The 27,523-nt window shown below is 54.2% G+C and overlaps 1 protein-coding gene across 5 annotated transcripts in view; it reads left to right on the forward strand.

Moving 5' to 3' along the window:
- The window catches only part of BCOR (BCL6 corepressor), a 118,045-nt gene that overhangs the window by 11,347 nt on the left and 79,175 nt on the right, over positions 1-27,523 (forward strand). The window contains exon 1 of one of the 5 annotated variants that reach the window (XM_054695773.1): positions 17,692-17,838. The exons of 3 other annotated variants lie outside the window; for them this stretch is intronic. The gene's annotated coding sequence lies outside the window, so the exon portion shown is untranslated. One more of the 5 variants, XM_054695774.1, reaches the window with a different exon arrangement.

Here is a 27,523-nt window from a genome sequence, read left to right on the forward strand (position 1 = left end):
TTTCATGGCAATATTTTATCTCTGGCATGTTCATTCCTTGGCACTTGACGGGGCAGGGAGAGAATGTTGCTGCCTTTTCTGTGCTGCGTGTCCCATTCTTGTCTGTTCAGCAGCACCCCACCTCTCACTCCCCGCCCACCCACATAGTATGACCATTTTCTCCATATTGCAGGTGACCATGACGTATTTTTTTCTGCTGCTCCCTGACTGCTGTGTGTATTGGGGGCATGGTGGGTAGGACCACGTTCTCCTCCTCAGTCCTTCACATTGCAGATGTCTTACACCCCTGCCCAGGTCTCCCCTGAGCTTTGCACGTCCCTGGGAGGGCACAGGCTGTGTATTAGGGTCAGGGTGGCTGCCTGGGTGCCTGTGAGGGCCCATTTTGGGGAAGGAGGAAGGGAGAGTATGGAAAGGGGCCAGGTGGAAAAGGCCAAGGCTCTTCTGTAACCGCGGGGATGGCCAAGCAAAGGTGAGACTGAGTGTGCTGAAAATGAAAATGCATGTGTCTGGGGGGTCACGTGGTGTAGCCGGGATCAGGGAATGAAAAGATGTGGAACTGGGGCGGGGGAAGTGGGGAAGAAAATGAAGTAAGCTCACACGCCTTCCATATTCCATCCCTTCCCATTCCTGAACAGGAGAACCTTCAAGAAGAGGCAAGAAAAATGTGGGGAGAGAAGAGAATAGATGGAAGAGCAAAGGTAGCCTGTGGAAATGCTTGCTCCCTCTCTCCTGCCAGGTGAACCCACTCCCCTCGTGCAGCCCGTGGGGGACGGAGGGGGGCGGATGGCAACAAACCGGTCCTTTCATCCTGATCCGTTTAGGAGACCATGAGATCAGATTGGAGGCAACAGGTTACCGTCCCTCAGGGACTCCAGGTAGAAGGTTTGGGTCATGATCAAAAATGTGTTGCCCTCCGTGCTTCTGGTTTTGCTTCAGCTCACCTCCTTCCATGGACAGACTTCACAACACTAACAACACATTCTCAGACTGATCTCCCCTACTTACTATCACGAAAATGACGGTGAGAGCTCGTCTGCTACAAGAGAGCTCAAAAGCAATAGAATTCCACTGTGGTTTCTGTGGGTCTGGAATTGAGTGGACTCAGGCGGCCCCATCTCCTGGTCTGGCTGGGACCTCAGTTGTGTCTTAGAGCATGAACGGGCTCCCCATGTGGTCCAGACTTCCACACAGTGTGGTGGCTTAAGGGTAGTAGTACGTGAAGTTACATATGGCAGCTCGGGTCTCCAAAGACATAGATGCCAGCAGACAAGGCGGGAGCTGTGGTACCTTTTCAGACCTGTCCTCAGAAGTCATGTGGCTTCATTTCTGTTAAATTCTACTAGTGAAAATGAATCATGAGCCCACTCAGGTTCAAGGGGAAGGGACATAGACCCTGCTCTCATTGGGAGGAGTGTTAAAGAACTTGTGGCCATTGAAAATGAAAAAAAAAAAAGAAAGAAAAAGAAAAGAAAAGAAAAAAGCAAGCAAGCCATGCCAGGCACTCTTGAGAGCTAAGCTTAATTAGCGGTGCCTCTAAACAGAATAGTCTACATTATAATAGGAGCTTGTACCCTCAAGAGGCCTCATAAATTATATGGGGGTGAGGGGAGGCAGAGAGCTAAAATTAGGCCAGGGTAAAAGAAATAGAGCCACAAAGCAAATATGGATTTTAGGAGAAATTGAAGATATCAAAGGACAGCTCGCTCTCCCCGTGAGCTTGTGAAGCCTGGGGAGGACTGAGGCAGAACTGAATGATGCAACTGGATGGGTTATAGGCCCCTCGGCATTGAAAGGGAAAATCAGGTAAGAGATAGGACTGCCACGTGTGTACGCCCATCTTCACCCGCCATCTTGGGGGGATCTGCAGTCACCCTTCATGACTCAGCCAACATTATTTTCGCCATTTGCTTACAGAGACCTGTATCCTATACAGATATCTTTATATGGCACAAAGCTGGAAATGTAGCCAATGCATTCCCTAAAGTGTGGGAAAAGAATACATTAATAATAGATGACTCTAATATTTAATGTTTGTCCCCTACCCCCAGGTGTTGTTTTAAATATCCACATGGATAGTGTTGTGACTGAAAGGGGTTGGGTACATCTCCAGGGTCCCAGGTTCCCATTATCCTTGTCTCTAACCCCTGAATGGAGAGTTTGACTTCTAATTTCATGCTAAGGGTTTCACAGGCAACATAATTGTATTTGCCTCTGCCTTTGATCTGCTATTTGATCTGCTATTTCATTGTGGCTCGACTAGGAGACAGAGATAGAAACGTGGTGGAAAAACATGATTTTGTTTTGCTTTGCAATTGGCAGTTATTATTTCCTCTGGCTCCCTTAACGTGGCACACCTTCCCTAAATCTGAAATCGAATCATTTTCGTTTTTGAAAATCCAAAAGGCATGTGCACCCTCTGGCCAGCTTTCCTTCTCCCTCATGAAGATTTAATTTTCAGCAAGGCTTTGAGGGCATATTGCTCATGTTTTCGATCTTAGTGACAATCAAAGTCCCAGAGTTAGTGGAGAGCTCGTGCATGAACTCTGACTTACCTACCCTTCCCCCGCCCCCACCTCACCCTGACTTCCCAGGATGTACCTGGCTCACCCCAGCCTCCCTGCAGCTGATTTGGGGCTGTGGGGCTGACTACTTCTGTGCTGGAAACCAAAGAAATCCAGATCTAGCAAGAGCCCTGTGGATCAGTACAAGGAAGAGTTCAGTGTGGCCCCTGAAATAAGCTGGCTTTTTGCCACCACATCAGGTTGTGCGGTTTGTGTACTGTACAAAGATCTCCAGCCAGGAGGGCTGAAAGTCAGGTCCAGGTGCATCTTTCTCCAATACTTAGTGTCACTGAGTAGGCCTAGTGGCAGTTCCATTCTTGAGGTAAACGAGAAATATTCTGTCTGATTGAGAAGTAAATAGATGGTGACACAACAATGCAGGGCATCTTGGCAGCACAGCCGGCCAGTCTAAGGCTGCACACCAAGCCAGTGTTAACCCAGAAGGTCGGAGGAGCAGTAGACCTGCTTATACGCCCTCTTTATTTTGTCACCTCTCGTCTGCAAGGTCCAGTGTTCATAAGTTACTGCGTCCCTCCCAAGATTTATTTGGAGGATTTTTTTTTTTTAATAAAGAGGAATGTCATAATTGTTTAGCCAGCAAGGTGGGATTCCTTTTTTTTTGAGGGGGGGAGGGGTGTTTTCTTTGGTTTTGATAGTGAGGTCTTTAAGGGATATTGCTAACTGCAGGCCTTTATGTACTGGGTGTAGGCTTAAGTCGCTTAGAAGTGGTGCAATACAGTTTGACAGCCTAACAAGTTACTTGTGAACTAAGTCACATTGATGTGCAGTGGATGAAGATAATTTACATTTCAGAGTGTAATATTATCTAGAGAAGCAATTCCTAATCAAAATTAAGCAACTCCAAAGAGAGACTTCAGGTGTCAGCCATAGGCTGGTTGAGAAAAGCCTTTGGAGCCTTCTATATAAGCCCTGTAAAGCTTCCTCTTCATTTCTAAACTGGACTGCATTGGTATTTGGAAGTCCGCTAATATTTGGAAAGATATTTTCACAGTAATGTCATAAATGTCATTTCTCCTGAGAAGGACAAATTTAGATGACTTTTTCTTCCTTTTTTAAAAAAAGATTTATTTATTTATGCATACTACAGCTAGGGTGTAAGCCAGAGGTGGGGGTGGGGGGCCGAGAGGATTCACCAGAGCGGGAAGCAGAACAGGCAGAGATCCCCTGAAATACACTGCTGAGGGGAACAGCAGGTGAGAAGGTGAGGTCTGCTGTGCCATGTGGGTCAACTCCCTGGCCAGGGCTCTGACTCCTGCTGCAGTGGCAGAGGAGAGCTTCATAGTGCTGAGACTTAACCCCTTATTCTTCCTTTATAACTAGAAATGCGTAGGCCAGGAGCTAAAAATCTATTCATCTCCCTCCCCTTTTCTTTTTACATTTTGGCTAATTCGAGTTGGGTATGTGGAAGAGACATAGTTTGAAAGAACATTAGTTACATCATCATAACTGTTCAGGAGTTCTCAGTTTTATAAAGCTTCTAAGTACTTTGGGTCTTTTTGATTAAAAAAATTAATTTGTGTTTTTCACAAAGGAATATTTCCCAGTGTTTATAAAGACTTGCTGCGAAAAAGCAGTCCCCTGTGGACTTGGTCTGTCTTTTTCTTCTGGTAGCTACTATCACATTCCTAAGTACTACACAAATGTGGCCTTCGCTTCAGTAATTAGTCCATGGTAACTATCATCTGTTGACCTCCTCCTCTGGTAGAAGACAATTTGAGTTCTCTGCATCATACTTCCCTTCCCCCATTCTCACTATAGAGCTATATCTTAATTTCTTATTAAATTAATCTCCAGTGTTTACTTTGTGACCACATATATATTGTTTATTGCTGAGGCAAATGAGCTTCAGTGATTGCATTTCCTTTCTCGTGCGATTTATTTTTCCTGGAGTTAATAATTGCCTCATTTTTTTATTTGCTTAATTTTCTTTGACCTCTAACTAATTTTCCCATATGCACCAACCTCTGTAGTCATCTTGGGACAGTTTTGTGACATTCAAATCTTGGAGAGTATTTGCAAGTGGGCTAATCTTTTTGCTTTGTTTTGTAAGTCAGGAGAGATATGCTGTCCATGTGGGTTAGCTCCCTGCCCCCGGGGTCGAACCCAGGGATGGAACCCATGCTGCAGTGGCTGCCCTTAGCTTCATAGTGCTGAAACTTAACCCCTTGGGCCACCAGGGAGGCCCCCTGAGTCTGAAAGCTTTTAAGAAGAGTTCCTAATCTTCCATTTTGTTTTGTTTTCTAAAACTTCTCTTTTTTTGAAATGTGGTGGGGACCTTACTAATTTCAAACAGGGGTACCGTGTCTTGATGGAAAAATTGCATCTCTACCACCCAGCTAATGCCAGAAACTGAGAAATTAATCCAGAATTTCAAATTCTTGGTATTTTCCTTGGTTTAAATAAACTTTCCCCATTTTCCCTAAACATCAACAATTCAGAAGTGATGACTGATATTCTCTAGAACCCTAGAACTATGAGTGTTAGTAAATTTTTATCCTCCCCACCCCTTCCCTTCCCTCCTGGAACTGAATCTGTATTTTTAAGAAGTAAACCTTATTATAAAAAATAATAAATTGGCCCTTCCCCAGGGCATTTACTGCAGGATTCCTGCCCTTTGTTTTAGTTCATTTCACGATGCCTTTTATTTGTGTTTAGTTAGTCATTTACAAGTCTGCCTTCCCACCTAGATTGTAAATTACTTGAGGGCCAGGGGTGCCTTTAAAAAAAATCACTTCTGTACTTTCAGACTCCCCTAGGACCTAACAATGCCTCGTCCTTAGGAAGTTGTCCATCAACGCATGCCAAAAACGTGGACAAGTAAAGTGATAGCCTTCCCCAATCAAGATCTCTTAAATAGAGACAACTTTCAAATCTTCTTTTGCCCGAAGAGCGACTTAGAAACAGCCAGAAAGGTGGGGACTGTGCTGCCGGCCTCGCGCCCCCCCATCCCACCCCGTCCCATCCTCCGCTGCCTCCGCAGGTCGCGATCGGGAACAGCAGCCCAAATTCCGGGGTGCGCGATGCGCGGCTGTGCGCGGGGAGAGGTGATAGCATGTTGACCGCTGTAGGAGTCCGGGAACAAGAGGTCGAGTCTCGGGATTCCGCTCTGGTTTTTCCGTGAGGGGCTGCTACAGGCCCCGCTTTAATGAGGAGCGGCCGTCCTGGGCCAGGGGTCAGCCCGGACGCGCTGCGCCGAGGGAGGCTGCGGAGAGAGCCGGCGAGGCGCCCCGCGCGCCCCCGGGCAGCCTGGGAACGCCGGCGCGGCCGCCTCCGCACGACCTGCGGCTCCGCGGTCCCACCGCCGGGGGCAGCGCCGCCCGCGCCGCCGGGGCTAAGATGGCGGCCAGCGCGCGGCCGCCTGGGCCGCCCGAGCCCGGGGGTAGAGGCAGGCGGCAGCACCCCCACCCGCCGAGAGCCAGTGCGCGCTCTCGACGGTGCCCCTCCTGGGTGGGGGGCTGCGCTCCCTTAGCCCGCTGGTACCCTCGAGGATTGGTTCCTGCGACCGCCCCTGCTATGCGCCCTACCTGGACGGGCCCTAAAGGGACGTTTCATCACTTAACTCTCCTGGACTCCATTTACACGGAGGTTGGGCCCGGCCTTGGCTGAGATAAGGACCGCGAGGAGGATGGCTGGGGGCTAGACATGGTGGACTGAGGAGCCACAGGTACCAGTGGGTGCAGGTTTCACACCTAAGCCATTTCCTCCGGTCTGAGCAGCTCAGCCAGTAAGCCTTGGAACACCTTTGGTGCGCAATTCCATAACCTCAGTGGCCTCAAGTACGGGGTCACCTGAGGTTAAAACGCAGGCCCAGAGTTCTTCAGGTCAGGAGTGCCTTGGATAATCTAGTAGATCTGGTTGTGAAATCCCTATTATCTAGCAAAGGCTACAGAATGTGTGCTCCTCACATTTGTTCAGACATCGGTATGCACGCAGTGTCCACTGCCTTCCTCCTAGGACACTCCAAAACCTGAGGTCCAATTTACCAGAAATGGCATTGATGAATGCGTTGCATTCGGAGCCATCTCCCCTCGGCCTGATGTTGGGAGGTCAGAAGGGGCCCCCTAGGGAGCAGCTGCTGCAGGTAGAATCACAATGGTAGAAAGAGAAATTCAGGGAAATGCTTTCAGTGGCCCTTTGTAAACTGCGGGCTGACACCTCCCACTGGTTCAAGGTTTCATCCAAAGTTTGCAAGTTGCTTATCAGCTCTGCGTGAGAGGCTGACTGAACTGTTTGGTTTTGTCCTGGTGAAATAAAGTCGTTCTGCATAAAGATTGCACTTGCTGTTTTATGGAGAACACTTCCACCCACCTAGGCAACAGCCACACTAGCCTTTCCTTCCTTCTGCAGCCCCTCTTTTAATCATGTCTCTCTTGCCCCAGTTTAGGCAGCTCCAGATGCTTTCTTCAAGTACAGCCATAAAGCCTGGCCTGGGCCTAATCTTCCTTGCCCCTCACCTCTCCTCCATTAGGCCCGGGACTAGGGCCGGCCCTACTGGCCCTCCAACTGATTAGGGCCAAGAACACCACTTGTTGTGTTTGTGTGTTTTTTCCACTCAGCACACATGTTGGTACTTGACAGGCATACTGCTATCCGAAATAAATCATATTCAAGAAAATGTTGAAAGTGGCCCTTTGGAGCCAGGCTTTCACAAGCTGGGGAGCATGGTCACAGCACCAAGCCAACCACCCTAGGTATCTAAACCTAGGCACCCCAACAGTTATCACAGAACTTGCCACCATGGAATTCCTCTAGTAACGGGCTGGGGTGGCCGAGGTGCACCCACCTCCAGCCCTGCTCAGCCCAGTGCCCCTCCTGGGAAGCTCAGTAGTCATAAACGGCAAGACAGGCGACCGGCGGAGCTGGTTCGGTGACGACTCTCTGGAGACTACCGCCTCGAGCGGCAGGCCCCATCTGCAGTGCAGCTGAACGAGTTAAGCTGCCCCAAGCGTGTGCGACCGAGGGAGAACCTGCGGGAGCTCCAGGCAGCCTCAGGATCCCCCCCCCCCCCCGGGTTACAAAAAGGTGGATCCTACTCCCTGCTCCGAAAGGACTGTGTGGGCGGCTCGGAAGACCCGTCGTGTTGGGGAACGGGTCCCGCATCCGGGCCCAGTGTCAGCTCTGGGAACCTCGGTGTCCCGGGAAGGATGAGCCGTCAGGAGCTTCTGCGCGGAAATAGCCGAGAAGAGCCGCAGCACTCGACCCTCAGGCTCCTGCCGGGGAGAGGAACGTACGATACTGGCAGGCCAGGGAGGCGCGACTCTGCACGCAGCCCCGGTGCGCTAAGGTTACCGGTCACCTCTGGGACATCCTGCCCCCGCCTTGCCACCCCTGCCCTCCACCCTCGGGCCCGCGGCCGGAACCCAGGCAGAGCAGGCCGTCGCTCCGGGCCAGCTGGGCTCAGCCAGGAGCGACCCCGCCTTGCCTTCACAAAGGCCGCGTGCGGCTTGGGGCAGAAGAGAAGCGGCCACGACTCTCAGATCTTTAATTACGCCCCTACCCTTCCCCCCACCCCCATCGCCGGCTTCCAGCCCTTTAATCAATTTCACGATATTAAATATTAATTTCCCGCCAGGCAGGCTTTCTCGGAGAAGGGGAGGGGGGCGGGGAGGGCAGCACTAAGGAAGGGACGGCTTCGTAGGGTGTGACCCGGGTGGTAGGGCGCGCGGGGCGCGCGGGCTTCTCAAGTGACCTGCTCCGGGAAGTTGGAGTCACCGGGCTTGCGCTTTGCGGCTGGGGAACTTGGAGAGTAATGAACACCCGGGTGCGGGCCTCCGGGAGGGGCGGCTCGGTGCGCCGAGAGTCCCATCGCGCTAGGCGGCTGCCTCCAGCTCGGCTCCCCCCACCCCACCGCCCCGAGTCAGTCTCGTGCGGGCCCGCGGCGCGCCGCTATGATGGATCGCGCCTGGCGGGGGTGATTTGGTGTTGATCGCACATTATCACTGGCAGGTTGGACTGGTTGCTGATGGACGACTTCTAGCGGCGGCGGCAGCAGCGTCTTCACACACCGCACGGGGACTCGCTTGCTCTGAGAGGGTCTCTCTTTTTCCCCACATCCACAACTACTCCCCGCCCCGCTTCCCAGCGTCAGGAGAGCCTAGGAGTCCAAGCGGGGTGTCGCCGCGCGCAAGTCTGCCCACCCGGGTCCTGGTGTGGGCCGCAGGTCGGGCGAGGTGGAGAGCCGGGACGCCGCTCCCACTTCCTCCCATTCCTCCTTTCCGTGTCGCCCGTTCCCCCCTCCCCGCCCGCCTTCCTGCTTCCCCGTCGAAACCAGGAGGGCCTCGGGTCACTCGGCGGGTGGTTTTCCCTGCCGCTGGGTCCAGGCCTGGGGGGAGGGGGCGAACTCCCCCGCCCCTCTCCCGGGGCTCACAGCTCCGCGGCGCTGCGGTGCGCCCCTCCTCTCCTCTTTTTCTAAAGTGCCTGCAGATACAAAAGCGGTTTCGTAATGCCTTCCGTCTGCGAGAGCCGGAGGACCTTGGCTGACCTTTCGGAAACTGATTGCAACTGCCTGTTAACAGCCCGTACTGACCGCACCGAGCGGAGCGGAGGACAATCATTTAAGTGACAGACGGCGAGGTGGCCTCGGCTCAGTCGAGCGGCCTGGTTAAGCCCGCCCCGCCCCTCCCCCAAGTCTCCCCCCCCCCAGCCCCGGGCGCACTGCGGGCTGTGGCGGGCGCTCAGGCGGGCGGGGAGGGCGCGCCGTGCGCGCGCGTGCACGCGCGTTTGTGAGTGTGTGTGTGCCGGCGATTACCGGCCAACGGGTTAACCCTTCGCCGAGCGGCGGGTCCCTTTGAGGCCGGACGCTGTCGGCTTAATCTGCCATCTGCAAAAGAGGAATAAAAGGGCCGCCTCCACCGACTTTCCCTAATGGGTAAAGTGTCCCCTCTCAGCGTGACCGGGGCTGTGTTCCGGCTGCTGCCGGGGAAAGATCCCGACCCTCGGCTCTTCCGGCACGTCCCCGGGTTCCCTCCTCGCGCCCCCTCCCTTTCCCGCGCAGACACACTGGGGACAGCGCGAGGGGTCCAAGACTTCGAGAGACTCGCGGTGCAGTGGACGTGGGTGTTCTCGATATTTTCTCTTTTGGAAACTGGAGAAAGGTGGGGGGTGGGCCCGCACTGTGTAGGCGAAGTGGGGGAGGGGAGGCTGGTGACAGGGCACCTCGGGCTGCGCTCGCTCCCTCTCTCGGGAGAGATCGCCAGCTGCTCTCCAACAGGCAGCGCCCTGAAATCTATTTAAAGAGAGGGAAAGGGGAGGAGAACAAAGGGGGAGGAGGGGGGCGGCGAGCGGAGCCTGGGCGAGAGCGAGCGAGCAGGGAGGATCCGCCGCTCCGCGGGCACATCAAGCGCTCACATCTGTACACTCCGCGATCGATGGGGAGAATGGATAATATTTGTCAGCTGCAGACCTTTCTCTTCCCAGTTCCCGGGGAGGGGAGGGGGCGAGAGAGGGGGAGGGGCGGCCAGACCAGGCGAGAGAGGCCGCCTCAAGGACAGCGCGCTTCCCGCTGCAGCCACACGGAAACCCACAGCCATGAAAGCCCGGGGATTTTTCTCTTATTATCATTATTAATTATTTTTTATTATTCCACAGCAGCCAGCGAACGCTCGGCGGCGCCCCTCCCCCGCTCGCCCGCCGCCTCCCTTTGTTGATTCTCAGCTGCGAGTGCGGCGGGCCCGAGCCACTGCTGCCGCCGCAGCCGAGCACGATCTGCTTTTGCGCCCTCGGTCGCAGCTGCGGCCCTGGAAGCCGGGGCTGCGTCCCCGCCCCCCACGGTGCGATGGCCCCCCGCACCCCCTCCCTGCCGCCCGCCACGAGGCCACCCCAGCCTCTTCGGTTTCTCGCTGCGGCTCCGCGTCCCGGACCCAGAGCAGAGGTGCCGTTGCAGTCGCCCCGAGCTGCCGACCGCTCGGGGTCCTTCGCCACTCCCCCCCCCCGCCCCCAAGGCTGCACTCTGATGCCGCCGTCCCCACACATGGTCTTCATTTCGCGCACTAGCGGCGTGCTTCCTCTCGGCTCCTCTCCTCGGGGCTTTTCGGAGCGAGGAGGGAGGTTTAGAGGAAGTTAGAAATCCAGCGAGCCCAGGGGAAAGGGGGAAAACCCTCGCTCTGAGTCTGAGCTTCCGAGGCAGAGGGGAGCGCCCCGCGGTGGGAGGGTGGGGCAGAGCCTGGGTGCCCCCCCTTTCTTGGGTGCGGGAAAGGCGAAGTGAGGGGCGGCGGTCGGGGGCTGGGGGCGACCAGGAGCTGGCGGGCGAGCGAGCGAACGAACTCCAGGCTTGCTTTCGCTGGTCGCTTTTGCTCTCTCGCACCGACCGGGGTAGAACTGACCCGCCCCTCGGGACAGCAGAGCCGTGGTGGGAGTTGATCGGATTAGCGGTCATCAAATGAGACCAAAGATACCTCAGTCTGTACCCCACCTTAGTGCAGAGGAGCTCCCCCCCACCCCGGCCTTTGCCCCCTTCCTTCAACAAGGTTGAAAGCCCTGAGCCGACGCCCCATAGGTCAGGGGTCGCGGCCCACTGGGGGGAGGGTGCAGAAAGTTCTAGTCGGGGGTTATTTGTGTCCTCGTGCCCCCACTCCCACCCCCGCTGTCCTGCGACTCCGAGCCAGCCTGCGGCGGCGTCCCCGACTGCTCCGCGGTCCTGGGCAGGGCAGGAAGCTGGCACAGCCGCCGACTGGGCAGGCGCCACTTGGCCGGGCCGGCTGCTGGCTGGAACTCGCGCGGCACCTTCGCGCCGAGTTGGGTTCCCGGGTCTCCCGCCGGGTCACCCTTAGCGGCTTCCCCCCACCCCTCCCCACTCTGTCCCTTGTCCTCTCTCTGGAGCCTCCGCCCGCCCTCTCTGCTTTTCCCCTCCTCGGTCTGTCTCGGGAGCCCCGTAGCGCAGTCAACCGCCCTTCCCGAGATTCAAAAAGAAGTTTTGTGTTTCCCCGGGGGCAGCAGCCTAATGCTTCCCTTGTTTTCCGGAACAAAGCAGACATTCAGTGGGGAGGGGGCAGGCGCTGACTCCTTTCCCTCTCCGCAGCACCCCGCACCCCTGCAGGTTCCGAACGCTCGCTCCCGGGCCCCGGTGGCCTGGGGGTGGGGTGGGGGCCCTCCTTCCCCAGGCTCGGCTATAAAAGCCTCAGCCACCCCCCCCCCTCCAGGCTCTGCCGGGAACCGGAGAGAAGGCGACATGGTGTTTGGGTGAGGTTCCCAGCCCGGGCGGGGAGGGCGCGCACGCAGCTGTTTACAGTGTGCCTGTGCTGTTGGAAGCTCACCCGCCGCCTGACAGCGTGGGGCACCCGCGCGCTGCCAGCTCAGAGGAGGCGCTTAGCGGCGAGCCCTCCGGCGCTCGGTCCGAGGTCTCCGCAGCCCCGGGGCCAGGGCGCGCAGGGAAGGTGGAAGTCTCCAGTCGCTCCTTTCTTCTCTCGCCCGCACACGGGTGCTCCTCCCCGCACCCTTCCCCGCCCAAGGCCTGGATTCGGTGGTCTAGCGCAGGGACAGTGGGAAAGGGTGAAGAGCTCGCAAGGGGCGCTCCGAACAGTCCCTGCGCTGGGCTCTGAGCCTAAGTTCTCGGCCCCAGTGAGCAAAGAACTCCACTCTTCGGCTCGGAGATGCGTCTCCCTCGGAACAGAGCCCCGCAGCCCCACCTGCCCCTGTCCACCCTGCTCAATGGACTTCCCCTCACTCCACCCCTGTGTTAGCGGTGCCCACGCGCGCGGGGCCTCCTCCGCGCAGCGCCGCCTTAGATCCCGCTCCAGCTCTTCCCCTCTGCCGTGCCTGTGGCCGGCCCCCGGCGCCTCCAGCGCGGCCTGAAACTTGATCCCGTGTCGGAAGGACAGTGTGTAAACACCAGGCGCGCTCCGAGAGCCCGCGGGAGGGGCCGGGCTTGGGCCGTCCGGGCAACTCCGAGGCCCCGCGCCCCCTCCTGCCTGCTCGCCCCGGGCATGATCGGCGGGGCCACCGCCTCGCTTCTGCCTTTCCAGTTGGCTCAGCTAATTGGAGCTGCCGCCGCCGTCACCACCACCACCACCACGGCGGCCTCTTGTTGAATTTTCTAGATCGCAACTGTTCAGTCGTGGCTGCCTGCGGCTCTCCTCCCCCTCCCACAGCTGTTATCTGGGCCGGGCAACTTGTTGGTGGTGGGGACCATCCCTCTGCTGACCCTGGCCTCAGGCTCCATATTAACCCCAGTAGTTCAGGGTGTTTTCCTGCGTGGCTTGGGTGGGGAGGTAGTCTTATCAGAATGGTGAAGCTTTGTGCCAGAATCTGTGGCTCCTTGTTTTGATGAGAGTATGTACTATCCAGGGCATCCTCTAGGCAGAAAACCTTCATTCTGTCTGGTACCAGGAAATAGTGACAGTCCAAAAGGGCCTTCAGGAGCAACTAGAAGCAACTTAGTTTCATTCCAGGAAAACGTTACAGACGGGTAGGGTGGTAGGAGGCCAGAGCGTACCCTCCTCCCTCCTGTTCTGCCCTCAATCCTTCATATTTGGGACTTGATGCAGCACAACCCTCCTACTCCTTGGGCCTAGCCCAGGAAAACTGGACAATCCACTTTCTCTCTGTGTTTGAGATTTGAAACCAAGGTGGATCCAGGGGGGATGTGCAGCCTCAGTAGGTTCTGGAAGTACATATCCCCCAAACTGAGTCAGCTCTGGTCTTGTACCAGGAGGCCCTCCTGAGTCTTGGCTACCCCAGCTGAGCTTCCCGTCTCCCTTGGCCAGTGGTCTCCTCTCTTAGCCACGTGTCCCCATGAGGTGCAGATGGTTGGGTCTGCAAACCATCAGGTCTGCATGATTCTGAAGGAGGCCCAGAGCCTGGCCCCATGGCTAAGGCAGGAAGAAGTGAAGCACTGAGGTAGTGCTGAGGGACTCAAGACAAGACATTGCTGCTGATGCTAGAGCACTTGTTCTGTATCCGACATCTGCCTCACAATGTCTTCCTTCCTCTGAGTAGAACTTTTTCTAGCGGACTCACAGGCCAGGGCCCAACGTTGTCAAAGCGGCTGCACCGCCAGCCCGGAAACACATAAATACACAAAGGCAAACTCCCAAGGGGCTGGGTTATGGAACCACCACTGAGGGGCTCTGGAGCAGCCAGAGAGCCTCCGCTTTCCTGTGCCAGTTCTCAGAAGGGCTCCTGTTCCTTCCCTTTGACGGTTCTCTGACAACTGTTAGGGAACAAAGAGGTAAGGCCACATGCTCATTAACTGTCACTTTGCAGCACCTCTTTCCTTCCCTTCTAACTTTTGCCCAAATCGTCATTTCGGGGTTTTCTTGTGTCCTCTCAATCTATTTATAACCACAGCAAGATTTCCAACTCAATCCATATTGATTTAAGCTATGATAAAAAGGTAATCTAGAAGATTCATATTATAATATGGTGTCTCAGATGGCACTTCATTAGGTCAAGTTCACCTAGTTCTTTGGCACCTGAAATCCTCCGGGCCCTTCCCATCAGATAACCTTAAGTGTGTCTCCCACTGTTAGTTTCCATTCTCTTTCTGTAGTGGAAAAAAAAAAAAGAATCCTTTCCATGATGTTTATTCTCCTTCGCCCCTACCTTCTCAGTCTGTGAGGACCTTGTTTCTGTGTAAGGTAAAGTGTATTTCTATGTTTTGATAAAGAAGAGAGTAATTTGCATCCTTCTTCAGACCTGAAAAGGTAATTATGCGTCAGAGTGCTCTCTCTTGTCCTGGCTGTTTAACAGACAATCTGGATTCTCATTCTGGAGCAGGAGTGTTTGGGTGTCCCAGCCTCCTCTTCACCTCCCCCTCCCTCTGTCACTACCCTTGGACAGGTCACCTGACTCAAGGGTTTCTGTCTTGAAGGCTGGCACTGACTCAGCAGAACCCACACTTTTTTGACTGTGCAACGAATATTCCGAGCCATTGAAATAACTGTTCCATCTCCCTGAAAGCTTATGCCAAGAGTTCCCCCATGGGGACCATAGTGATGGATAGTCTGAGGCCCGAGGATGGAGCCATCGTGGTGGGAAGAATTGAATGCTTGCCTGCAGGACTCAGACCTGAGCCAAACCAAAGTGCAAGGAGCAACCAAAAAAGCAACTCCATCCACCTGGTAGCTTACCTGGAAACCAATTCTACCCCACCCCAACCTGTCTAGTAAAATCTGGGGAGCATATCATCCCTTTGGCCTCCCTTTAGCTCCATTTAGGAATGGTGCAGTTAAGCGTATCAGGCAGCTGAGAGGCATCCACTACTCCTCACTTCCCCTGGCGCTGGGCTCAGCTTGGCTGAACTTGCCGTTCCTATCTTTTTTTTTTTTTTTTAAAGGAGCTGGTTGTGTTCCCGAAGCAGGATCGCACAGTGCCGCCTCCCCAGGGGTCCTCAGCTATTGATTTTTAATATCCGTATTCAATATTGTGTATTAAATATTGAATCCATGCACGAGAGGATGTGATGCAAATCACCAGCCGTGCCTGAGACTTTAATAGTTGTTTTATTGCCCGGAAACCACAGTTGGACGCAAAGCATCCTGCAGCAGAGGCTGGGGGCAGGGATGACAGGCAGAGAGGGGAGCTGAACAGAGAAGCAGAGCAGGCCCCCAAAGATATGAGTCCTCTGGAATAGCCGCTGCTGGACAACTCACCCTGGGCAGGCAGGTTGGGGACCAGCTCACAGGCTGCTGTGGAAAGAGTGGGGGCTGTTGTGTGCGACCTGGGTAGAGGAAGAGGTGTGGAGCCGTGTCCTTCCTTCCTGGACTTCGATAACTAGACTGTTCATTCCTGTCCAGCCGTCCTCCTTCCCCTCCATGCAGATACTCACCCAGACACACGCACACGCAGAGCTGGTGAACAGGAAAGTGAACTTGGGGGCAGGAAACTGCAGGCCTCTGGCCTCTTCCACCAGTCTTTGCTCTGCAACTTTGGTTTACAATTCTCAACCACCCTGGGCCCCATTCCCCTCCTTTACCAATGGGAGTAATGCTCTCTGCCCTACCTCCCTCAGCCCTGTGGTGAAGCTGGTGCAAATGAGATAATATTCAGGGAATAGGCTTTTGTAAACTGTCAAGGCTGCGCCATAGGCAGGCTGAGGGATTAGTGTTGGCTTTCCCTTTATACTCCCCCACTCCTGCAGGCTGTGTCTCTCAGGCCTGGCTTCTTTCTCTCTCAGGCATAAGCCCTCCATTATGAACCCTCTTCTCCTCAACCTAACCCTGGCCTAGTCTCCCCTGCTTTCCACCCTGCAGTGACTATGCTTAGACTGAGCAGTCAGGTTTGGAGGATGCCCAGCAGAGAGATAGGAAGGGAGAGAGAAAGGATTCTGTGTGTGTGTGTGTGTTTCTGTGTCTCGGGGTGGGGAGGTGGGGGTGGTGAAGCACAAGGCTTCATTGAGGGGAGAAGAGGTACAGGGGGAACCAGCAGTGAGTGGGGGGTGCTGCTGGCCCGGGTTGTGGATGGTCTACTGGGCCCAGTGTGCTGGCTGGAGAGAGCAGTGGAGCACCACTTCTAACCTTTCGCCTATGGCCTATGGGAAATCCAGTCTGCATTTGTTGGAATGGCAAGGCGAACGTAGATTGTGCCCCAAGGGTCTTGTGATAGGGAAGACCACATGGAAATTCGGTGGAGGGTGGTGACCCTCCAGTATCCCCAAGTCAGAGAATCCATTGACCAAGGCACCCAGAGCCTAGACACGGTTCTCCCTGGAGGACCCTGTTGAGCCCTGAGAATGTGCAGCGCTGCTCTGACCCACTACCTTTGTCAGGGGCTCAGGGAGGTACCCAAACCAAAGAGGTGCCTATCAGTTACCCCTCTCCCTGCCCTGTAACATTTGGACCACCCCGACACACCCGTCCCCCTCCCCCCACCGCCATCCACTGGGAAGGCCCGAGCTGACTCGCCGCCAAGCCGGCCCAGGCCCAACAGAGACCAGCTCTGGCGGTAGGCCCCGCAGGGAGTCGTCGGCGTCCCTGGGCGCGCGAACCCGGGTATGCCAGGCAGGGCCTGGCTGCGCACGCCTCCGCGTCGGGGCTCGGGCGTCTGCTGCTGCCTGCGTTTCCGGGTCTGCGGCTGAGCCTCCCCGGCTCTCTCCTCCCGCTTTGTCTCGCTGCCAGCTTCTCGCCTGCCCTCGCCAGTCTCCTGGGTCGGCCAGGCGCGCTCTGTCTCCTCGAGTGTGTCTCGGCTTTTACGCTGCCTCGCTCTTTGCGCACGTGTGGCCGTGTTCCTTCAACCTGGGCTCAGCTTGCCCTGTCTCGCGGGCTACATGGCATTGCCTTAGGACCGCTGCCAGTGTCTACCCTTGGCCCTCCCTTTACCCCAGGCTAACGCATCCTGGAATCGGGATTGGCGACCGCCAGGACTGAAACCCCCGCCCCCTGCCCCCCGCACGAGGTCCTAGTTTAGCTCTTTAAAAGCTAGCCCGAGAGGCCTCGGAGTGTCCCTCACCGCGTTCCCTGTGTCTCCCAGCCCTAGGCAGCAATTAGAGGGGGGCTTTTATGAGATCTTTGCAGAGTTTAAGGGGACCACGTATGCGGCTGACCTTGTGCGGTTTGTGGCGTTCTCCGTACTCTCGAGACTAAGCCACGGGGAAGAAATTGAGTACACGGTTGTGCTGCTGACCCAAAAGTTGTCTGGACGCGTGTGTGCGGTGGGGGTGCCCGGAGTGCGTGTGCATGGGCGGATCTCTGGGACTTTCGGTAGAGTAGCCACAACAAAGTGGGGGAGGGGCCCTCGGTGTGGAGGAGAGCCTGGAGCGGGCGAACACCCTAGGTCGTGGGGCAGGTGAAGTCGCCCTTCGGAGTCTGCCTCCTCCCCCTGGGTCTGCAGTCAGCCGACCTTTGAGGCGGAAACACCGTCCAACTCTTGAAAGTAAACTTGCCGCAAGGGGAGCAAAGGAGGGAGGGTCTAGGCGGGGGTGTCTACGTCGGGAACGCTTGTGTCAAGTTTCAGCCCCTAATGACACTCAGTGGCAAGGTGCCAAGGCCCCGGTGAGGGCGGCAGGAGGTCGGGGTGACAGTGACCGCATCGCGGGTCTGCACTCGCGAACCCAGGGGCGCGCGGTGCGCTCTCGGGCCAGAGGAGGTATGGGGGTTGGCGGGCTGGGAGGGGGCGCTGGGAGAGCCGCCCGAACGGAGAGGAGCGCAGGCATCTTCCGCAATCCATTCATGCACTGAAGCGCGTGCAGAGCTGCTGATCGCTGCCATTGTTACTCGCGGGCGGTGTGGGAGCCGAGCCTCCACTCTGGCGAGAGATAAATGGCCTCTGACAGCCCCTCCTCGCCAAGAGAGCTCCTCGGATTTCACCGCGCGGCGGCTCTCAGGTCTGTGCCTCGCTCGCTTCCCGGTGAGAACCTTTAAATCAGCCTCCCGGCCCTCCCTCCTCCCGGACGCTCCCCCTCTCCCCCTGCCCAGGCCCCGGCAGGGCCCGGGGCGCGCGGAGCGCTGTCTCCCGCCTCCTCCCCACCTGGGAGGAACAAGGTGGGGAGCTCCGGGAGGACCCGGGGACCGCGGGGGGAGGTGGCTGGCGCGCACCCCCCCCCACGCCCTGGCTCCGCACCTCCCCCAGAGCGGAGCCCCGCGCCCCGCCTCCGCGCCCACAAGATGGATCAGGCTACCGTGCGGAGAGCGGGCTGTAAATATTTAAAAAGTCTCTCGCGCGCCGGCGGTAATGGCTTTCGCAGTCGGAATGTGTGCTAGGAGAGGAGAGGAAGGGCGCTGTGTGTACCGTGTTGTGAGGTGGGGGGATTGTCTTTATCGCCCCCATCCCCAGTCCGGGGTGGGCTGCGTGTTCCGGCTTCCCGATTTCCCGCCCTCCGCCTCTGCCGCCGCGTCCCACCATAGCATGGAGAACGCGAGTCGATAGGGAACTTGAGCATGGCAGAGCGGCAGAGGCTCTGACGAGGTGACCTGCAGCCACTCTCCCCTTTGGGGCCTCCCAAGGTCCTAGGCCAGGACTGACCCGAGACCCCGGGTCCAGGTCCGCTTCTCGCTGCCGCAGAGGTGGGCGGGAAACGCACAGGTCGGAGCCCCTTTAGTTCAGGTGGTGGTTCAAGCCCGGGCCCGGGTTTCTGCGGCGGGCGCCGGGGCCCTGAATGTCCCTTTTGATCCCCACTGGGTGCCCCTCTTAAGCCCTGATCCACTCTAAAGGAGAGCCCTGCCCCTGTCTGAATCTGAAAGTAGCTTTGTGGCTGCTGGGACCGAAACCTGGGAGGAGGCACCGTGAAGAGCTGGGATGGGGGGGGTGCTGCCTGGCGCTCAAGCGTAGTGGAGGTCACACGTGGACGTGGAGAGGGATCGTTTGCTTCTCCCGCGAGTGTGAGCCAGGGATCTTCAGGGCCCAGCCCAGCCGGATGGAGGAGGTGGGGGAGGGGGATCCAGCCGGCTCGGCTGGGAGAGGCTTAATGGGCCCACCACAGGGTGTGTGCCGGGTGAGGCTGTCGCCTTTGCCAGCGGCCCCTCCCTGGCGGGGCGGGGGCGCCGAGTTGCCTAGAGCTGGGGTGGCCTGGGCGCCGCGGGTTCGCGCGGTAGGTTGGAGGGGTGTGGACCCAGGCTGGGGCAGCACCCCTCCGCTCCACCCTCTCGGGGACCGGCCAAAGTGTGGGTGCTGGCGACGTGTCAGGACGCGCCGGGACTGCTCTCAGCGTTCGAGCGCGTGGAGCTCCCGACTCCTGGCAGCTCCGCGCACTCCCGCTTCCAGGGGCTTGTGTTGCGTCCTACTCGCTTGTTTGTCTCGTGTGAGCCTCGTAAACCGCCCTGATTTATTACCCAGACTAAATGCTTAATTTGTGAATATGAAACAGATTAAAAGGGGCGGGGGGGAGGGGGCTTGAGGTCGGCATATTTTAGCAATCAGACCAAAGCAGCCCGGCAGATGTTTCAAATTTGTCGACATTTTCAGGCTCATGTGGAAAACCAGCCAGTATGGTCAAGAGGTCCTTTCTCCTTCCTTCAACCTGAGAACTTGGCAATGATCAAAAGGAGGTGATTAGTAGTAACAGAGAAAAGACACCAGCCAGCAAGGAGTTAACAATGGCTGATCCCTTCACCTCCAGGATTGGGATGGGGGTGGGAGGGGTGGGGGGGGAGCTGGGCACAAAAACTGGAGGGGTCCTGGCTAAAAAGGCCACAATCCTGGAAGCCAACTTTGAAGAACAAAGTAGAGGACTCATTAAAAAGTTAATTCCGTAAATAAACTTCATTGGCGATAAAACAAATGCAAAAGATGGAAACCCCGACTTAAAATATCCAAAAGATAATAAAAAATAGTTTTGATGTGACCGAAACATGTGCTTGTGCCTTTTGGAAGGTCCCTCTGGTCACCCGCCTTACACGAGCCTCTCCAGAACATCCTCTCCCTCTGAAAAGACCCCATGTGCACGGGCAATTTTTTTGGCATTTGTCATTTTTAGGCAACTTCACACATCAAAGGCCAGCTCGGTGTTCTTTTCGCCTCCCTGGTTCCAGCCGCCCAGCGAAGCAGATACAATTTCTATAAATTGGCCTTCTCCTCTGAGTTTTGATTGATCATCCCCATATGAGATTATTGAAAGTCTAATGTCTTATTTCACTTTCTTCAAGGGGCGAGGAGGGGGACAGTTTATTGGAAGTCTGGCCATGTGTGGGGCAATGGTAATTTCCATCAGCCCGGGGAACCCCCCCTGCCTCCCCTGCCCCTGGCTCGTAGCACCATCCACCCCCCCACTCAAGGTCTCAGCTTCAGTCCTTTACAGGTACAGTACTAATACTAACTGTAGAGCCTTCTGGAACTTTTATAGTAGGAAAGAGATAATGGTTGTGGACTAAAAATAAGGCAACAAAAGATTCATTTTTAAACGTTTATTATAACTCAAGAATCCCCTCTTACGGGTTGTTTCCCACTCCAAACTTTTTTGTTCCCCTTTTGCCTTGATACCATCTTTCATTTTATTAAAGTTGATTATGGTTTCTCTGTCTTGTCCTCAGCCAGACAAAGGCTTAGAGAAAGTCAAAGAACGTGTTAATTATATGTTTCTTGTAAACTGACTTTTCATTTCCCCCTAACACATTTAGTTGGCTTGGTGTTTAGTTTAACACTCAATTGCTGCAAATATGCTGCTTAAAAATGCTGTCTTTATTAAAACAAATAAATGAATGCAAAGACCTTTCTAATTTCAACTCGCGTGGGCTAGAAACAGAAGAGAAAACTGAAAGCTAGAGCAAGAACAAGGGAAAGGCAGTGTGCAGGGGAGGGAAAGGAGACCAGGAAACACACGCACACGCACACACAGAGCATTCCTGCTCCCCTCCCTCCCCCAGCCGTGTTAAACTGGTCCATACAATTGTCCCTGGCTGCGCCCTGCAGCTCGCCAGCCCTCCCGGATTTTCCATCACTTGGCGCCTAAGGCGATCATTAGCTGAGAATGGACAACCTCCTGTACCTGCTGGCAGCCCATCACTTACCAGTCCGGGGAGGCTGGCTGCAGGCTCCTGCACTGGGGCGGGACCCCATTTGCTCACCTCGAGAGGGGTCCTTGGTTCTTGCCCCTGGGTGCTTTGGTGCCTAATTAAACTATCCAGGGCAACATGCACTAAATATATGGAGGCTGAGAGGAAGCTAGGAGGAGAAGGCGGTTATTACCAGGGCAGAGAAAGTGAATCTTTTGCGAGAGGAGGCAGGGATCCCTCTGATCACTCTTCCTGTTTACCCTCGGCAGTGCACATTAACACTTGTGCTGAAATCAAGGAGAAATGGAAATTAGAAAGGAAAAAAAAATCCATAACCTACACATAACTAAACAGGGCCTGTATCACCACCAGGCAGGAGGGAGGTCTACTGTAGCTCCAAACAGACAATGCCCGCTCCAGAAAAATGACTCGGGTGCCCTTGTGGCTTTGGAGTTATTGCTCATGTGCCATAGCCCCGTCGCACGTTGGAGCTGGAGCTGTATAAATGGCTGGAGGACAGAAAGGAACGGCTGTGTCAGGAGCCCAAGGACCAGGTATGTGTTGTGAAGCTAAACAGACCATGGAAAAGGAGGGGGGCGACTCCTCCGCTGAAGACCAGGGACCCCACTAAGACCTGGATGCAGGCGAGATCAAAGTGGCCTGACCTGGAGGGAAAGTGCTGGCCAGCAAAGCTCAGTGTGTAAGCATCTCCTGTCGCAGAGCCCGGCTGGGGAAACGGGTGCAGAGGGTGTACAGGCTAACCCAAGGTGACACGTTCCTCACAAATGTAACACCCAAGCCCCAAGCTCCCTGCTTTAGGAAGCAGAAACAGAGAAGGAAAGTGACTTCTGGTTAGAGAATGATGCAGGTGCTCTTGGACCTTGAAAGGACCCACTATTATATTCACTTAGCATTGATTAAGCACTTGCTGTGTGCAGTGAAATTTGCTGGGCACGTGAGGCCACCACGCTAGGCCTCAAAGGACTGAGCAGGGGAGCCTGGGTCCCTTGGCCTGCCTGGCAACAAAGGCAGTGAAGGAGAGCAGGGCTGGGCAAGGGACTGTGGAAGGGAAGAAGGAAGCCAACCACTCCCGGAGTTGGACTTTTCAACGGAACCCACAGCAAGATTTACAGGAGGGCAACCTGGGTGCAAGACTGCTCTCCTGGGGGTAGAAATGCCACAGGAGACCATCTGGGTCCTTTGTATCCCTTTGCTTAGAGGGCCAGGAAAATGAGTCTAACCCAAAAGGAGGAGACAGCTGAGCTAGCTGGGACTCCCTTGCAACCCTCTCCTTGGCTCTGGACAAATACAAGAGTTTAGCTGATCCCCAAAAGCTCCTGGACAAATGTAGTCTCTCTGGGGGAGCTGGTAAGGGAATACTGCCTCCCTTAACAAAACAAACCCGAGACTCTCCAAGGTTTAGCACTAGAAATAGAGTCTCCCAGCAGAGAAGGGGGGCTGATTTAGGTGCCCCTCCATGCTCTTCACCCCGGTTCCCACCTGCTCCTGGGGGTGCTCTCAGTGTGATCACAGGTGCCCTCCCTGCAGCCATCTGGCCTCAGCCCAGCCTCTGCTCTTAGTTTCCCTAAGCAGAGGCGAAACACGCTGGAACCTTCAAAGCACATTCCTAAACACTAAGGGAGAGCTGTGGGGAAGTGAAAACAAAGAGGCCAACGCTTGCTGGAGCAGTTCAGCTTACAGAGTCTGTGGGCCAACAGGGCTGGCCCAAGTTCAGTCAGACTTCCTGGCTCTGGGCCAGCCAGAGCTGGCAGCGTGCCCTCTCCAGCCCACCGCTCAGGCCCCCTGGACCTGGGCACACCCTCACCTCCAGTCCCAGCCCCAGACAGCCCTGCTGCCCCCTCAGCAGCCCTCTCCGTACCCCCTTCCCTGCTCAGGCTGCTAGTTGCAGAGCCAGAGGATGGCCCCTGCATCCCTTAACCCAGAGCTTCCCATGAGGAAATGAGCTGCCAGTGGACCAGCCCCTCGGGTGGCCTGGGGGGTGTGGGGATGGCCAAATCCACTGACTGGTAACTCTAGGTCTTGAGCAGCCATGTCCGGCAGTTGTGAACACTGGTCACTGCTTACTCTCGTGCGTCATAAAAATATCCTCCCATTCTTTGTGTGTCAGAGACCAGCAGCACTACTAGCTAACGCGCAGCATCCAGGCCTCAGGAGGTCCCGGCACATCCTAATGGGGAGAGCCTGGGACCGCATGGTCCTTTACAGAAGATGAGCTCTGCTCAGTGTGTCAGCTGACAAACGTTCCATCGAGCCGTTCTTGTCTGTTTGGCATTGTGCTGGCAGCTGTTGGTGAGGTGGGGGGGAGGCCTCAGGCCACCAGGAACCTTAGACAACTTACAGTCTTCCCAGGAGATAAGCCTCACGGAGTGGAAAACCTCACTGTGTAACGAAAGGCAGGAGGAACCCGTTCTTGGTTTATTTCTCAGGCACATATTTTTTCAAGCCAAAGGGTGGATGGTGTGTTGCTGCCCACTTTCCACTTACAGCTGGATAACAAAAGACTTCCCCACATTCTGAGCGGCCGACTTGCTGGATAGGGACTTGGAAACTGGGAGTTAGTTCTGTGCTTTCTTTCCCAAGGTTCCGCCCAGATGATGCTGTCATTTCAACGGCAGATGTTACGGGGAACACCTGCACAAAATTCTAAGGATACTAAAGGCTGTGCAGAGGAAAAGTAAGCCTGTTCCATCCCCATTCCTCAGTTACCCAGTTGCCTCTCTGAAAGCAATCACGCTGCTCCCTCTTTCTTGCTTACCTTTCCCAGGATAGTATATTAAGGCTCATTCTTTAATTTCTTAAATTTTATTTTGAAAAATCCCAAACTCACAGAAAAAAATCGAAAGAACAGTACAATGAACACCCATATATGAAGGCAGATTTTCAAAAGCTCTATATTTATTCAACACGCCTACCCTTGGAAAGAATTCAAAACCCTTTCAAAGATCTGAATTAATTTAACTTTATCTTAAAATATTACTTAGGAATACTTTGCCCTCCTATATACATTGCACGCTTGTTCATCCTGCCTCCTCCAGCCCCCAGCACCTTATCAGCATGCCCTGTTCCCAGCAGGCATTTAATAAAGCTTGTGGATTCAATGGCAAAGACTCCACAGTAGGCAATAGGGTGGAGCCAGACTGCCCAGATTTGAAACATGACCTTGCCACTTGACTAGCTGCAGGGGCCATAGACTGTTACTAAGTTACTTAGGCCAAGCCTCACTTTGCCTTTTCAAAAAATGGAGAGTAATAATGTAGCAGGATATTGGGAGAGTGAAATGAGTTGATGGACCTGCAACATTAAGATAGTGCCTGGTGGGCCTCCCTGGTGGCGTGGCACAAGGGGTTAAGGCACAACCTAACCGAAGGTATCCGAAGCCACTACAGCATGCGTTTGATTCCCGGCCCTCCAGGGAACTGACCCACATGGCACAGCACACCTCTCTCCTGTCTTGCCCGCTGCTCCCCTCAGCAGTGTATTTCAATCAATCCACCTGTTCTGTTCCCCGCTCTGCCTCTAGCGAATCCTGTCACAACCCTCCCCCGCACCTGTATCCCAGTTCTTGTATGCATAAATAAATAAATAAATATTAAAAAAAAAAGAGTGCCTGGCATATAGAAGATGCTCAATAGGTATCACAGAGACTTGAGATTTAAACACTTTTTTTAAAAAAGATTTATTTATTTATGCCTACAAGAGCTGGGGTGTAGGCCAGAGATGCAGGGGCTGAGAGGATTCACCAGAGACAGAGTGGGGAACAGAACAGGCAGACTGACTGAAATACACTGCTGAGGGGAGCAGCAGGTGAGACAGGAGAGGTCTGCTGCGCCATGTGGGTTGCTCCCTGGCCAGGGATCAAACTTGTGCTGTAGAGGCTGCAAATTGCTTCACGGTGTGGTGCTTAACCCCTTGTACCACTAGTGAGGCCCGAGACTTAAACACTTTTGGTATCAACTTTACTTTGGCGATTGCACATGAATCACCTGCCCCCACGTTAATGGCCACTGAGCTTTGATTGGTAACCATGAGAGAGGCCCGAGGAAACCAGGACTGTGGCTTCCTAAGCATTCCCCACCTGAAGGGACTGAGGGTCTACTCTAAGCTGAGGCTGAGCGGCATGTAAGTGTGGGGGAGGGGGAGGTAGGGGCCTGCTTGTGAACACTTTCCACATTGTGGAGCATTTCTAGCCATGCTTATTAAAAAGGTGGGCAAGTCTTTTTTGTCCCCCTGATTTTTTGGTCTATCTGGTTGCTGCCCAGAAGACAGAACCATCTTTGAAAAAAGAACTGGCATTTGCTTCAGGGATGGCGCCTAGGAGAACACAATTTCTCCCTCAGGGAGTTGCTGGGTCACAAAGGACCATTTCAGGCTTGCATTGAGGGTCAGACAAATAAGTGGATATGATTCCCAGGAGCCCCCCAGGTCCGACTAGCCAGAAAGGAGCATACGGCCCCCTAGATAGAGTTGGCAGGGATGCTCTTCACATAGGAAGTGCTGAATGGTAGATGTCTTAAGAGTCAAAAGTAGGAGAGGACACAGGAAAGATAAAGAAATTTGTTTGAAGGTATACTTTGCTCTCTGCTATAAAATACTGTGCCTAATGTTAAGCTTTGATGGCTGTAATATCTGACCTTGACATTGTGGTGTTTCTGCCATATAATTTAATTAACGTGTGAGGCTGGCATGATGCCAGAGAGTCAACCGTTCTGACAGCTCTTGGAAGCCACATAAGTCCCTTTGAAGTTTCCCCTCAGTGAACTGACGCACAGGGAGAAACCTCCTAAGGTTGAGGACGGACCCTGATAAAGAGTACAGAAATTTAGCTGTGGTGTTGTTACGCTGGATGGCACTGGCCAAGCCACCTGCTGACTTGTCACAGTTCTGGAGGCCTGCTGTGGCTTCTGAGGGGCCAAACTGCTGGGTGTAGCTCCTTGGGAAGAATAATCCATCCCTCATCAAGGACACCATTCAGTAAGTCTCCTCTTCACAGATTTTTCTTCATAAATTGTTTTCTTCTTAACTCTGCCTATCACCAGGTCATCGAGCTGCTCATAGAAACATAAGTTAGATAAGACCATGTTAACTAAGGACAGGAAGGGTTATGTACATCCATTCTGCACAAAATTATTTGACACCCATCCCGCTCCTACCAAGACTATGGGATTTTATAGCAGGGAATAAAACAGTATCTTGACCATCGTAAAACTATTTTACTAGAGAAACATAATAAATACATAAGATCTATATATGTGTGTATATAATTTCAGGTTGTGATAAATGCTGTGAAGAATTAAGAAGGATAGAGGGATAGAGAGAGACAGGATGGCTTTTGAGATGGTAGATTGTGTATTACAAATCTTGAGTTGACAGAATCATGTGTTCGGGTGGTAATAGTCAGTACTTGCCATAATAATATTGTATAAAAAACTACCCCAAAACTCAGTAGCTTACATCAAAAAGCATTTATTTCTCACATATGTGTCTGTGGGACACCTGTGGTTAGCTGATCTAGACTGTACTTGACTGAATTTGACTCCAAGTGTGGGTTGGGTCTGCTCACGCATCTCTCTTCCGCAGAGAGCGGGCTGCCTCACAGCAGCGGCACCAGGGAAAGAGGGTAGCCTGGACACACAACGACTCTTAAGTTCGAGCCTCAGAACTTGCACACTGTTATTTCTGCATATCTCCCATTGGCCAAAAGGACAACATGTGGCCCCAAATGGGGGGCATGGAGAGGCACATTCCACCTCTTCGGGGATGAACTGCAAAGTCACATGGCAGAGGGGGTGGTACAGGGTGGGGTGAGGAGTTGGGAACAGTTAATGAAATCTGAAACAGATGGTTCAAACCAAAACTATGTATCTCTAGCTATGACTTTTATATATACAAATACATGTATCAAGTGATATAACTGCTTTCATTGGAATCTTCTGCTTTAGATTAAATTTAAAGAAATCCATGTAGTAATTACCCATTAGTGTCCCAAGGTGGTTTAATAGGGGTGCCGAAGCTATTGGATCATTGCTGCTGACCCCTGGAAATCTGGGAGGGTGGACCACAGGCCATCCGAATGTTGAGAAAGAAGGCCAGGGTGGAGACCCTTCCTGCCTGAGTCTCCTGTGCTGGGCTGGGGGGATAGGAAATATCTCAGGAGACCCCAGACCCAGTAAGTGTTCTGGCTGGCCTCTGAGTGTGTCTTTGAGTGACACAAATCTGGAGTAGGACCCGGGAAATGTCCCCACTGGGCCCTACTCTACTGCCAGCCAGATCATTAGCTATTCTCACTGGCTGTCTAGGAGGTAACTTCATGCGCTGTTATATGGGCATAGTTTGAAGATTCCAACTCTTTCTTGGAGCGTCTTTCGCTCAATCCTGCCCTGCTTTTCTCATGCCATCCTTGAATACTGTGGGAAGGATCCCTAAGTGTCTCTTCAGAAAGTGATGATGTTTAAAATCAGGCCTCCCTTCAATAAATTCCTCTAGGACTGTGCAGTCAGCCAAGTACTGGAACCTGGCCCTTCCCTTTAGGAAGGAAAGCTTGCTGTTCAATTGATTCTGACG

Source organism: Talpa occidentalis, unplaced genomic scaffold, assembly GCF_014898055.3.
Source record: "Talpa occidentalis isolate TD23 unplaced genomic scaffold, MPIMG_talOcc4v2.1 talOcc4.15, whole genome shotgun sequence".
NCBI lineage: Eukaryota > Metazoa > Chordata > Mammalia > Eulipotyphla > Talpidae > Talpa > Talpa occidentalis.